We start from the raw sequence: 13,505 nt of genomic DNA, 5'->3' as shown, positions 1-13,505 counted from the left end.
GGCAAGACTGTTCCACTCAGTAACATCACCCACTGAAAGACAGCAAGATTACAGAACAGAAGAGAAGCAGGCAAATGCAGGACCATCCTACATTATTGCTAGGGTAAAATAACACACTAAAATCAATTAAAATGGTGATAGTTGGAGGTCATCATAGTGCGCCAGACTACAAAAGTGGCTCTTTCACTACATTCCACTCCATGGCCTTCAACTATCACCATTCACGTATATCAAAAATTGAATCACTCAACTAAAGACATAACTATCAATAAAAAACTGCATTTCTCAACTAAAAAACACAACTATGATTGAAAAACTCAATAAAACCCCAAAAGCATATGTCAAAGCAAGTCTCAACTGAAAGACACAATTATGTCATTTCTCAATTGAAAACAAAACCATTTAAAACTATGTGTCACAATCAATCTTTTGAACTTCTACTGCCTAGGCAGCCCAACTAATATGAATTGCCCGCTGAAAAATAAAAGCATAATCAACCAGTATCTCTCTGTTCAGTCTCTAGCTCAGAAAATATCTGCTCAAATTGCAGCACAGCATCTCAGTTGTTCACCATCTTTAGGGTTCAAACTAACAGTTCATCTGTGTGAAAGACACACAGATCTTAAATTTTGTTTCCCTCACAGGTCAATAAAACAACTCCAATTGTTGCACATCCTGCTGCTCACTAATCATGTAAAACCCAACAGGCTGTCTGTGTGAAAGGCACACAGCCATCTCGCTAGTTGCGTCCTCTCCATCTCCAATACACAATTTCAGTTCGCTTGGCCTAGAAGGACCACATCCGGTCAATTCAGCAAATGCGGACCACATCCGGTCCGGTCAGCCACAGAACATCAGCTTCCCTCAGCTACAGGACATCACTTTCCACCGTCCGGCTTGGCAGCTCCACCAGGTTCGGGGGGATGGGGGGTTGGGGATAGGCACACCACACGGGGGAAGGGAGACATCACTCACACCCCAGCACCGCAATATGGCAATCTGAAAAAAGAAAAAAGCATCACTCTTCTTGCAAAAAGCATTTTTCATCACTGTCTGCATAGCTCTCCTCTAGCTCTGAGGAAATGTCTGAGAATTCTACCCACGCTTTAATCTCTGAATCCTTGGTATGAGAATTAAACTCTCTTTTTCTCTGCACAGCAACAAGGACTGGGGCATTATCCTGACTATTTCTCCACTCACTGCTGGATACATGCTCCCTTTATCTTTTAGAGGAATCCAAGACACTTCATCTGCTCTGGTAATACCTTTCCTCAACCGGCATTTCACTTTCTATGGGACTTGTCTGGCTTGTGCATTCTGGCACATAAGAATCACAATTCTGATTAAATCTAGGGGAAATCCCTTCATTTTCTGCCCACCTGCTTGTATGATCTTTATCTCCTAGGTGCTCGTATTTAGGTATGCACACCAAATCTGAATCATGTCTCCAAGACTTTAGCCTTGTCATCTGTAAGGAAATCAAAGGTTCAGTCATGCTCCGTCAGCACATTCTGGGGATCTTATATTCTCAATCTTTACCCCTGGATTTTTCATGTTGACCAGAGAAATCACATTGTATTTCATTGTAATACTCTTTGTCCAGTATCTGTCAATGCGCAATAACACAAAAATATTTGTAACTTAAAATTTTCATTCCTTTCCCTGTTCATTACAAAAACTATAAAGAACACATTTCTCTTGAACTGGCACACAAACTACACTGTCACATTTCTAAATTGCTGCATTCATTTCCTAAGATAACATTCCTCCCTGTAAAACAAAATTCATTATTCAGCAACATGTCTAAATAAATAAATAAAAAAACTGGTCTGTTCATTTTCCTCACATTCTAAACTCAAATTTTTTCATATCTGACTCATCCTAGCTGGTCAAAACAAAGGGCTTGAGTACATGTGTAATTCTCTCTTAAAAAAACGAACTTGTTTTCAAATTGCTTTAAAAACACATCTCTTCAACTAATGTTCAAATCTGTTTCAAGGATGGCAAAAGGGCACCTTTTAACTCCTATTCTCTGTACCTTTTTCCCACTTCATTTTTTTTCAAACTATCAAAAGTTGCTCTCTGTGTGCTGTCTCTCAATCCCCCTTAAATGCTGCACCTCCTTGCTTACGATTTCTGCGGAACCTAAAAGGTCTATTGTCAAAGATAACAGCAGAGCCTTCTTTTTCACTCTGCTGCCTGCCCTGACCTTCCTTATTTCCTCCAAGGCGGAAGTGCCATACACGCCTGCCAATTTTCGTCTGCTCCTATCTGCTCTGCAACTCTCCTCATGAGGGAAGGAAACCAGCGCCTTTGCAAGCCTCCCAAACATCCATCTGAAAGAAGATATCTCTTTCTGCTGGGGCGAGGAGCTTCAGTCTTCACAGCACCATCACTGACTGTGTATTTTATTTCTCCTCCTGCACCAGATTTTTACGTGCCATCCACTCCCAGGACACATTTCATGTTTGAGACGGAAAACAGCCTCACATTTTTTTTTCTCAACCCTTTCACCTCTTGTCAGAGTAAAACAGAATTCACAAGCTAAACATTTTATTCAATGCTAATACACCTCTGTCTCCCTTTCTTCTGTTGTTATCTCAAAGCTATAAACTGCCCCCTGTCAGACCATAAGTCTGTATTTCACTTGTCCTAGTGCACATTTAAATGCGTGACTGTGCAGCACAAATTCACACTTCATGTTGAATCACTTCCTATGTTAAAATAATGTACATTCTAGTACTTCTAATCAGACCATATTTTTACATTTGTTACATTTTACAAAATAAAAACAAGCAGGACAACAAAAAACTCTTTCCAGGCATTTTCAGAAAAGGTCCAAGTTAATTAATTTGCCTAGGAAAGCAATTGAAAACGCTCCTTTTATTGTATCATGTTCTCAAAGAAACCAAACAATTTCAAGCGCTTTTTCCAAAGATGTCAAACAGAGAACATCCCACATTTCAGGGTTCCAGTCAATTCCAACCTTTTCTTATTTTGAAATTTATTCTGACAGGCTAACATTACAGAGGTATTTTTGGCTCCACAAACCATGTCTCTCATGTCTCAAATTCACACTGCAGCTGAACATGTTTTGTATACATTTCTTATTAAACACTTGAAAGGGATCCAGCCCTTTCTACCTAATGTAGCAAATTGTTTATAAGCACTTTTTGCAAAATACACACACTCCAATTCTCAACCAACCCAGCACAATTAGCTTACTCACGGGCTAGCACCACATATGGGTTACCTCCCATCCAAATATATACATATATCAATTGGTATCTGAGAGTCCACTTTCAATTTCTAGAAAACATATTTCTTCACCTTTTAAATCGATGTTCATATCCTGTAACCGACTACGCCAACAATGTTTTGTATGAGGCTTCTCACCAATAAGCCACACCCAATCACTGCACTCCTCACATCACTATGGCAATATTCACAAAACTCAATACATCACCTGATGCATACACTGCCCACTTCTGGTCGGGGGAAGTCTTCACACAGGGATCAGAGATCAGCAATCAGGGTTCAATCCGAGATAGACACGTCTGCCCTCACTCGGAATCCAAACTCCCAAACTTCCACTTCCAACTTCCACCAGACCAGTGGAGGCTCTTCTTTTAATACAAGTGGAAACATTGGTCGAAGCTTCTAGCAAGCCTCACCTCCTTTTACCATCATATTCCGTACCACTCTGTACACAGGACACAGCATTGGTTGATCAGGCCTTTGCTATGACTTCGAGAAGGAGCCTGTACATTCCTCTGATAAGAACCAGTTTCTACTAGCACACAGTGTGCAGAAAACAAGTGAAAGCAAAACATAGCTTTTCACCTAGAAAGGCTCAGAAGATGGAGTCGCTTAAGCATAGGCCACTAATGAAAGATGGCATAAGATTATGCCAAAGCCAATAGGCAGGCCCTGCCTTTAAGCAAGATAAAGTCAGAAAACAGAATGATGAAAGCTAATAGTAAGAACTCATAATTTTCACCAATGCAGAATACACTACACATTCCTCCACAACTGCACTCCTTCAAATACACATCCCACATTCTCTGCTCTTGGCAAGACTGTTCCACTCAGTAACAGAAGCAGGCAAATGCAGGACCATCCTACATTAAGGCTAGGGTAAAATAACACACTAAATCAATTAAAATGGTGAAAGTTGGGGGTCATCATAGTGTGCCAGACTACAAAAGTGGCTCTTTCACTACACATCACTGATGACATCATCCTTGTGAAAGAATGTCAGACCTCCTCTCACCCTAATATAACCTTTGATACACACATTGAAAAATAGAAACTAAAATTTTCAAAACAATGGAGATATCAATACCAGTTGGAAGAACTTATTCAGTAGTTCCCTAATCTTCATATACATCCACTCATTCACCAACAATTCTATATAGTCACTCATACATGTACTCACTCATCATATGTACTCATACACCTCTACATCCTGTTATACACCTACACTCATACATAGAGTTACTCACACACATAGTCACACATGCAAATAAACTATCAAACATCCATTTACTTGCATATACAGCTATACACACAAAACTACACTTACTTCTACAGAAATGTACACATACTTACTCTCTTAAACAATCACTTATAGAAACACATACTTATTTGTAAAGGAACTCTTCCAATCTCTCAATCACGTATATGCTCACTTATATACATTAATAATCGCATATACTAGTTTAAAATATATGTACTTACTCATAAAGACACTATTGAGACAGTCATTCACTCACTAACACACCCATACACACACTCATCCACCCATATAGTCCTGCACACATGCTGTCTTCAAAACACATACACACAGTGAGTCACTCATTCATGCATCTATGCGCTAAATAATATCCCCCAACCAACCATACAGACACTCATACTGATACTAAAAAAACAACTAATAACCCATATACACACTCATGTAGCTACTCACCAACCCATGAAGCCACTTATACACAAAGTGAGACACTGATACAGATATTTAAATATTTAAACATTACTCACTAATACATGTATTCACTAAGATACACTTAGTAAGTCAGTTATACAATTAATTTTACAAAAATAACCATCCATTTAGACACTTATTTACCCATGAAATTCTTCCAGCGACCTTTAGATATACATATATAAAAAATATTTATTTTTCAGAAAGACATACATTCACTGGACAATGTCATCAGTGATGTCATTTGAGATGTCATCATTGATGTCATGAGTGAAGTCGCTGACATTGTCATGAGTGATGTAATATGTGACGTCATCAGCAGTGGATTGGGGGCGCGCGAATTATAGTTAGCTGACCTAACTATAACGAGGGAATTTCATTTGTTTTGTATGAGTGAAATGTCCAGCTAACTATACATGTGTAAAACCTATAGTTTTTTCAGTGAATATATATATATATATATATATATATATATATATATATGGATGTATAATCCTACATCGCGCATCATCACATCTCGTGATTTAAGGCATCTCAGAGGGCAACAATACGCCCTCTGTTATATTGCACGCCTTTACAACGCCAATGCCTCCATTCCTATTGGCAAGGCTGTAATATCGTAGGCGCCTACATCGCACGTCACCAAAACGCGGGCTTTGCATTCGTGTCCTTCTAAAACATGTACCCTTCCCTAACCCTTGGCCCCCATTGCCCCCTCCCTCCCCATGACGCTAAATCTTTTATTTCTATTTCCCAACAAAATATATATATATTTTTTTTTTACACTAAATACTGCACTGCACCTGTTATGTCCACATTATTTAAACGTTCTCCTTCAATCTCGGCAAAAACTTCTTTGGGGGGTATAAAAGGTGTCGCCCACCGTGTCTCGAGCCAATTCCGACTCAGTCCTGCAGCTGACCTGACGTGAGTCCAGCGTTCTTGCGGCGAGACATTGGCCCTCGACGATTTCCTGTGACTAGGTAAGTCTGCTTAAAAGTCTATTTGGGGCCCATTGGAGAAAGGGGGGGGGAAGAAAGCACCGACCCGAGACTCAATGTAAGTGTGATAAAGGCCGCTTTATTGGAAGCAGGTGCATCCTACACAATAACATCCTTGGCCTGCGCCGCACAATCTAAACCTCATAAATATGTAATTTCCTGTGTCACCCCCACCCCCTCCCCTAACTGCTTCCCACAATCCACAAACAGTAACAATTGGCATAACGTCAATTTGCCTCTCCACCTGGCAAAATACTTTATTGTGCTTGACCTACCCCCTGATAATCCAAACAGTTCTCCTACTCTTCCCCCATATATTAGGAAGAACCGCCCCTACATACAGAATGCACCGCACACCTGCTCCAGCGACATGCGAAAACCCCCCACCCAATCCAAAAAACGCCTTTTTGTACCAGCCTCCAACAAAACAATGCCCAAATCCCCGTCGCCCCCAAACTCCCCCGCAAAGGAAGCTCCCCCGTAAGGAGCGATGCCTGCCCTTGGGCACCCCCCCCCCCCCGAATCATGGCCCAGGGAGGGAGGGAGGGGAAAAATTGCCCAACCGCCACCCCCCGCCCGGCGGCCGAGACACCTCACTTAAAATGGTGTCTCTGCCGCGTGGCAGGACGGTTACCACAGCCCAGCCCAAAAGAAGCCCAACCAAGCCCCGCCCCCCCAGCCCAAAAGCTACCAAAACACCCAAACCCGTCCCCGTGCGGCGCCATCTCTACCCCCCCTTTCTCCGGCCCCAAATTCCCCCGGGCGGGGCAGGCCTCCCTTCGGTCGCCCCCCCGCCCCCAGGACCTCATTGGGGCCCATTGGAGAAAGGGGGGGGGAAGAAAGCACCGACCCGAGACTCAATGTAAGGGTGATAAAGGCCGCTTTATTGGAAGCAGGTGCATCCTACACAATAACATCCTTGGCCTGCGCCGCACAATCTAAACCTCATAAATATGTAATTTCCTGCTTCATCCCCACCCCCTCCCCTAACTGATTCCCACAATCCACAAACAGTAACAATTAGCATAACGTCAATTTGCCTCTCCACCTGGCAAAATACTTTATTGTGCTTGACCTACCCCCTGATAATCCAAACAGTTCTCCTACTCTTCCCCCATATATTAGGAAGAACTGCCACTCGAGGGACATGCTAACGGTCTTAGACCCCCCCCCCCAGGACTCCCCCTCCCTTAACCCGGGACGTGCCGCATGCCCCATTCGGCAGGACCACCCCCTAACTATATGGTGTGCCGCGGACCCCCCTCAAGCCCCGTGCTGTCCGGTCCCTGCCTTCGAACCGCCGGCAGGTCCTCCCCCCTAACCACAGGGCCATGCCCTCCGTCCCAATGTATAGGGCCATGCCCTCCGTCCACGTATAGGGCCATGCCCTCCGCCACCACGTATAGGCCATGCCCTTTGTCACCAATGTATAGGGCCATGCCCCCCGTCACCAATGTATAGGGCCATGCCCTCCGTCACCAAGGTATAGGGCCATGCCCTCCGTCACCAACGTGTAGGGCCATGCCCTCCGTCACCAACATATAGGGCCATGCCCTCCGTCACCGACTTATAAGGCCATGCCCTCCGTCACCGACGTATAGGGCCATGCCCTCCGTCACCCCATGCCCTCCGTTATCAATGCATAGGGCCATGCCCTACGTCACCAATGCAGAAAGCATGCCCTCCGTCACCGATGCATAGGGCCATGCCCTCCGTCACCAATGCCTAGGGCCATGCCCTCCGTCCCCAATGTACAGGGCCCTGCCCCCGCACAAAGCAGAGGGCCCTGCCCTCGTCACCAACGCATCAGGCCATGCCCTCCATTACCAATGCACAGGGCCGTGCCCTCTGTCACCAATGCATAGGGCCATGCCCTCCGTCGCCAATGCAAGGGCCATGCCCTCAGTCACCCATGCCTAGGGCCATGCCCTCCGTCTCTAACTGTATAGGGCCATGCCCTCAGTTGACGTCACCCCCGGGGCGTGCTTCCTGGCCGTGGAATCGAGCTCCCTACGAGGTATGCCGCACTGAACTGGGACCGTGCCCCCTCTCTGGCGCCCAGGGCCCCCCCTGTCAACACAAGGCCCGAGAAGCCGCCCAGCGCCTGCAGGCAGTCCGCCGAAGCCGGGTCCCACCAGAGAGAAGCCCTCTGGATGCGTGTCCCACACCTGAGCCCGTCCGCCAGGAAGAAACCCCTGCCGCAGTGCCCCCAACCCACCCCGTCACCTACCCTACCCCGCAGCCCCTGCATGGCAGCGTCACCGTTCCGCGTCAGACCCCACTGAGCGTTGCGACCCCCCTGTCCTCCGGCGGGCGTGCTCCCTGACCATGGAGTCGAGCTCACTACGGCGAATGACCACACCGACATGGGGCCGTGCCTCCTCTCTGGTGCCCAGGAAGAAGTCCTCCACACAGTGCGTCACCCCCAGAGCCTGTCCGCCAGGAAAAAGCCCACTGCAAAGAACGTACCTCTCACCCACGCACGACTTGACTGCCCGCAGCCCAACCGAGGCGCTGTCACTGTTCACGCCTTTAACGCCCGTACCGCCCGCTCGAGCCCCCCCAAACCTGCACCCGAGGAGCGCCATAATGGCATTCCTTAACTACTTCTCTTTAAGTTGCATGAAGTGAGCCCTGTGTGTCGATAAATCTCCTTCCACCGATGCTGTTGAGAAACAACTTTAAGCCTTGTAAGGAAATTGCCGCGTCTCGAGCTGACAAAGAGCTCACGCCTGCGCCATTGTGGGAGCTCGGAGGCCCCGAGTGCGGCCCATTCCAGCTGCAGGGACCCAGCCCGGTTCAGCTGCACTCCCGGGAGCCGGGCCTGCCAATTTCTATTCACCAAGGAGCGTTTTCATGCCTGTGGCAACGCAGGGCACAGTGGGGTTCAGGGGCGGCCATTCAAGCTGTGCACCCTTTCATTGCTCACATTGTTAGCTCCACACTAAAGGCCCGCCGAGCGGGCTCGGGTTTACTCAGGCCTGTGAAAGCTGCTGGACGGAGAGGGGTGGCCTGGCTGCAGCGCCGCCGCCGGCCGCGCCCAGTGTGGCACCGAGGGAGCTGGCCTCCTTGACCCGGTCGTTGCTGAAACCTTCCCGCTATTACCACCCCTTTGGCTGTCAATGGCGCCTCCGGAGCCCTCCAGCCCGTCATCTGCTCTGAAGACGAGGCTAGATTGGTTTTGAAAACTTCATCTTAAACACTAGATAAACTGATGTTCTGTTTTCCGTGCTCCCGTCGATTTGTTTAACCTTGCAGGGCCTGGCTGCCTGACGGGGAGACGGGCCGCTAATGCGCCGCGCCAGCCTGCAGTCATGCCCGGCAATCTGGGTAAATACAGGGGTCTCGAGAGTCAGCCCCAGCCTTTCTCGGAGAGTCAGCCCCAGCCTTTCCTTTTCTCGCCTTTTATACTTTACCGGATCTATCTCGGTGATATGAAGTGAGTAATGTGTGCCCTTACAGGAGCCCGTCGAGCCAGAAACGCGAAACAAAAATTAGCTACCTTTGTTATGAAGTGGCTGGCTGCTGTCACACATGGACACTGGGACAAAAGCTGCCGTCCAAACAATAAGGACTAATTTGCTGCATTGGCAATAGTTCTGACAACCCTGTAAGCTCCGTGAAACTACTGCTCACCTCCACAAGTAACATATAGGAGGGAGCTGAGACCGAGCCGGGTTTGGATAAAGCAGACAAAGGAAGCCAGCAGGAACATTCCTCCCGCGGACAACGAGGTTGGAACTATAGCGTTATTGGTCATCCTCAACTGCAAACTGAAGCCAAGCTCACCTTCCAGGAGCTTATTCGAAACTATCACCCAACAATAGATTCTTTGTATAACTAAAACCAGCTTGGCATAAGCTACAACACCCAGGGCTTATTCTGACAAATATTCAAATACATAGATAAATAAAATATGTCTGTGTCCAGTCCTTTTGCTGGAAGAAGTCAAAGGTTTTTTCAGTTACCTGGACCGCTTGCACCACTAACGTTGCGGCCTTCACTATCCTGTACACCCCCTATCCTGGCTCTACTGTCTGTTCTCACTCCACTCTGCTCCTCCACATTCTTCTGCCACACATGGTATGTTATCTCTCGCCTCTACTAACAATTTACCTTCTCTATTTTCTTAAAGAAGCTTCAATTTTAACTGCAGTATTTTACCACACAAATCCATTGCAACCTCAAGAAACCGCACGATTTTAAAACTGAGGTTAAGTGTACAATTGTGTCATTGTGTGTGTGTTTATTTGTTTTAAAAATAAATTGCAGTATTAAAACGGGCTCAAAACTGCAGAGAACTCTGTAAAGTATCCCTAAGTATGTCAAAAGTGCACATGTGCGTAATACTTTTGAAAACACTGATCTTTCTACAACATTGAGTGCACAGAATTCACGGTGACCTTTGCAAAGTGCCGTAAGAGAGAAAAGTGTTCTCAAGGAACACCGCTTACTGTGAAAAGTATTTTTTCCACGAAGGTTGTAACATGGCACCCTGCAAGGAATTTGGTATAGTAGTTCCCCTCTACACTGACTAAGTCCCCCCTATCTTGCTGGTTTTACAGCGGTCGCAGGTACCGTAGCGCCCCTTCCCCTGCGTCTCTTCCCGCCCCCCCTAACCCCCACCCCACCAATTATAGCCTTGTGGACATCCCTAATTTGCCTAATAGACCGTGCTACGATGAGTACACTGCACAACAACGTCCCTACCCCCAGCGTGCACTACTAAACATTTCCACCCCCAAGAAGCACCTAATGCGCTATAATCACAAATGTACATTCCCTCGAACAAGTATACTCATTGGTTTATGCAAAGCGGGAGTACACCAAACCCCCCCATCTCTTTCCACATACCCAAACCACCCACCTCTTTGCACTTCCTGCCACAATAATTGTCACCATACCTTGAGCTAACCCCTTAGCGGAAGACTAGAAATTACCACCCCCCAAGAAGCACATCCGTCTTTCCTCCCCTGCCCCAAAATAAACCCCGGCGGCCTTATGGACCCTTTGGGTAGGGGCAGCGGGACTCACCTAGTCCCACGTGGGAGCCTGACCGCCCGCACCAGGCAGGACAGGCCCATCCGCTCGGTCGCGTGGAGCCGCATGCTGCTCTCCCGAGCTCCTCCGGTCTCCTGCGATGTGTCCAGCATACCTCCTGCCGCGGCCCGTCCCTGCCCCAGTGAAGTGTCCAGCCTGCCGGTAAATTCTGGCGTCACCCAAGCCTGCAATGACCCCTTGCATCCACCACATTCCGAAAGTCCATTCTGGCGCAGGCTATCCACTCCTTGAGACAATGGATGAGTTTGAAACAAATGTCCACGAAGAAAAATTGCCCAACCGCCACCCCCCGCCCGGCAGCCGAGACACCTCACTTAAAATGGTGTCTCTGCCGCGTGGCCGGAAGGTTACCACATCCCAGCCCAAAAGAAGCCCAACCAAGCCCCGCCCCCCAGCCCAAAAGCTACCAAAACACCCAAACCCGTCCCCGTGCGGCGCCATCTCTACCCCCCCCCCCCTTTCTCCGGCCCCAAATTCTCCCGGGCGGGGCAGGCCTACCTTCGGTCGGCCCCCCGCCCCAGGACCCCAATTTAATTGTGCTGTTCGTGCAAGTTCTGATGGACAATTATATGTGTTTGAGTTTAAAAGGTGCAAATGGAAGTACTTTTGCACCCCAAACTCTGCGTATGCACTCCGTGCTCTCTCGCACATGCACCGTTCGCCCTTGCATGATGTGCTACTCCATATTCAGTCAGCTTGAAACTAACTTGGACTTCCTCACATGTGTACTCGGATCTTCCAAACTTGTATCTTCACTCCCACTTGCATACCCTCTTGTCACCCTTCCATCCAGCTCTCCTCCGTGCCCCATGTGTTGGCTCACTGGTTTTTATACAATCGGGAAATGTGCTCAGTTATCACATGCACTAGAAGGCAGCAGGCAGCAATGCATGCCTCAAGAACAACAGCTCTTTATGTGGGAAAATAAATGGACAGCAGTATTTAGATGTTTAGATAAAAGTTTCATTCCAAAATAAATATCGGGAGGAATGTAAATGATATCGTGTAATAAGGAGGCAGTATCACAAGATGTGAAAATCCATGATCTAAAGTATATTGTGTAATAAGAACATGTGTAAATATCGCGTGTGAAAGCACACTGTTTAATGGGCCCAAAAAGTTTAACTCCAAAAGAGATACCGGGAGGCATGTAAATTATATCGTGTAATAAGGAGGCAGGATCACAAGATGTGAAAACTGCAGAGCCACACAAAAGGGGAGAGGATGTGGTCTGACGGCTAGCGCGGCCGACTTTGGTGCTGGGAAACAAGGTTAGAGCCTCGTATCGAGCAATGACAAGCTGTGTGAAAGTTTTATGGTCATAAAAAAGTATTTTCATGACACTCAAGAGTGGCTATATTTCTTCCTTCAACCCTCGCAGAAAACGTCTCCTCGTGCCTGCGCCCCAAAAACACCTACATCTACTTTTTATGTGTTGCATGGTCGGTGGGTGGGTGGGTAGGGGGGTGCATGGTGGGTGCATGATGGCTGGATGGATGCATGATGGAGGGATGCATGATGGATGGATGGGTGGATGGATGGATGGATGGGTGCATGAATGATTGTTGGGTGGATGGGTGGGTGGCTGGATGGATGGATGCATGCATGCATGATGGGTGGATGCATGATGAATGGATGGATGGATGGATGGGTGGATGGATGAATTAATGATGGATGGATGCATGATGGATGGGTGGATGGATGGAAGATTGATGGATGCATGATGGATGGATGGGGGAATGGATGCATGAATGATGGATGGATGCATGATGAATGGATGGATGGATGGGTGGGTGGATGGATGCATGAATGAATGATGGATGGATGCATGATGGATGGGTGGATGAATGGATGGGTGGGTGGGTGGATGGGTGGGTGGATGGATGGGTGGATGGATGGATGGGTGGATGGATGGATGGATGCATGCATGATGGTTGGATGCATGATGAATGGATGGATGGATGGGTGGATGGATGCATGAATGAGGGTTGGATGCATGGTGGATGGATGGATGGGTGGGTGGGTGGATGGATGGGTGGCTGGATGGTGGATGGATGCATGGGTGGATGGATGCATGAATGATGGATGGATGCATGAATGAATGATGGGTGGATGCATGATGGATGGATGGGTGGGTGGATGGGTGGATGGATAATGGATGGATGCATGATGGATGGATGGATGGATACATGAATGAATGGTGGATGGATGCATGATGGATGGATGGGTGGGTGGATGGATGCATGAATGATGGATGGATGCATGATGGATGGCTGGATGGATGCATGAATGATGGATGGATGCATGATGTATGGATGGGTGGATGGATGCATGAATGATGGATGGATGCATGATGGATGGATGGATGGGTGGATGGATGGATGCATGAATGAATGATGGATGCATGATAGATGGGTGGATGGATGCATGAATGATGGATGGATGCATAATGGATGGGT

This window comes from Lissotriton vulgaris, unplaced genomic scaffold (assembly GCF_964263255.1).
Source record: "Lissotriton vulgaris unplaced genomic scaffold, aLisVul1.2 SCAFFOLD_423, whole genome shotgun sequence".
NCBI classification, from domain to species: domain Eukaryota; kingdom Metazoa; phylum Chordata; class Amphibia; order Caudata; family Salamandridae; genus Lissotriton; species Lissotriton vulgaris.
The sequence above is the reverse complement of the archived record's forward strand: the minus strand, read 5'-3'. Positions refer to the sequence as shown.